Source organism: Grammomys surdaster, unplaced genomic scaffold, assembly GCF_004785775.1.
Source record: "Grammomys surdaster isolate TR1022 unplaced genomic scaffold, NIH_TR_1.0 125635, whole genome shotgun sequence".
Classification (NCBI taxonomy): domain Eukaryota; kingdom Metazoa; phylum Chordata; class Mammalia; order Rodentia; family Muridae; genus Grammomys; species Grammomys surdaster.
This window is the reverse complement of record NW_021620473.1, coordinates 1311176-1312594: the sequence shown is the minus strand read 5'-3', so window position 1 is coordinate 1312594 and position 1419 is coordinate 1311176. Positions and strand designations below refer to the sequence as shown.

General features: G+C 47.5%; 1 protein-coding gene across 1 annotated transcript in view; it reads right to left on the bottom strand.

The window, feature by feature from the left end:
• The window catches only part of Slc6a5 (solute carrier family 6 member 5), a 51671-nt gene that overhangs the window by 17859 nt on the left and 32393 nt on the right, over window positions 1-1419 (bottom strand). The window lies entirely within an intron of this gene.

The window sequence follows — 1419 nt, the reverse complement described above, 5'->3', positions numbered from 1 at the left end:
CTCTCTCTCTCTCTCTCTCTCTCTCTCTCTCTCTCTCTCTCTCTCTCCTTCCTAACTGCAGAGGCAATGTGACCATATGCAGCAAGTATCAGTCCTCATACCTTCCCCACCGTGAGAAATGCATCCCCCTCTGACTGAGAGCCAGATAAATCCTCCCTCCTTGATTTTGTTGATTTGTAAGCATTTTGTCACAACAAGGAGAAAAGAAGCTCAGACAGAAACCTGCTTTAATTAGAAAGCAGAGGCATGCTCCCCCCCCCCCCGGGGGGGGGGGGCTCATGGCTTCCTCAGAGTACCATATGATGTGGGGGTGGGGGGGGTGTGCTTGTGTCTTTTCAGCATGCAGGTGCCCAGCGTCCAGAAGAGGGCATCAGCTCCCCTGGGACTGGGATACAGGCAGTTGTGAGCTACCTGATGTAGGTACTGGGAATTGTACTCTGGTCTTCTGAAAAAGCAGCAAGTGCTCTTCACTGCTGAGCCATTTCTCCAGCCAGCATAACAGCACTTTTTTAAAACTGGAATTTATTGGGTTGTTGGTTCCTAATGTTTCACAGGCCTCAGGGTGTTTAAAATATAAAACCTCGAAGACCTGTCCTCGAGATAAAACCTCGAAGATACCGCTGTCCTATTCATTTATTGAACAGACTGTAGAGCCAGGCTCCAAAGGCTCCTTGTGTGAAGCATAAAAGAAAAGTCTGTATTAAACAACAGTTGAAAATAGGTCTGAAACACAGACCCAGAAAGCCAGCCCAGGAAGCTGACACAAAGTCCCTGGGGCAGTTTCCACCAGTGGACTCAACTGTGGTGCTTGAATACCATTCCATCCTTTGGGTGCTTCTGCTTTGAAGGAGGGTCAATAATTCTGACAGGCACACCTTCCTGAGAAGAGTGTGGTCACTGCAACCAATTGGCCTCATTATGATGCTGTTTCTGACAAACCACCATAACACAGTGGCCAGGGTTTGGACCAGCAGCTGTCCTGCATACGGATATGCTGGATACTGCTCAGCTAGGCTGGGGTGCAGCTGACCTCACACATCACTCTGCACACATTCTGCAGGGCTTTCTTGGAACAAGGGGAAATATACTTCAGAAGAACAGATAAGAAAGTGTGTGAGCCACACCCATAAGGTCTCAGCAACATGACTGCCTAAACATGAACTGAACAATGATGGTCGTGCCAAAGAAGACAGGAAAAATCATGAGGCTTCAAACCTACTCAAAAAACTATAGATATAAAGCTGAGAGTGGGAGAAACAGTCTTCCCCAAGGAAGTCCGTACCAACTGGTTATCTAACACCAAACGGTCTGCCCTGAAAACATCCATACAAGTAACATCATACAGACCAAGCAGCTTATATTTAGGAGTGTGTGTGTGTCTGTGTGTCTGTGTGTCTGTGTGTCTGTGTGTCTGTGTGT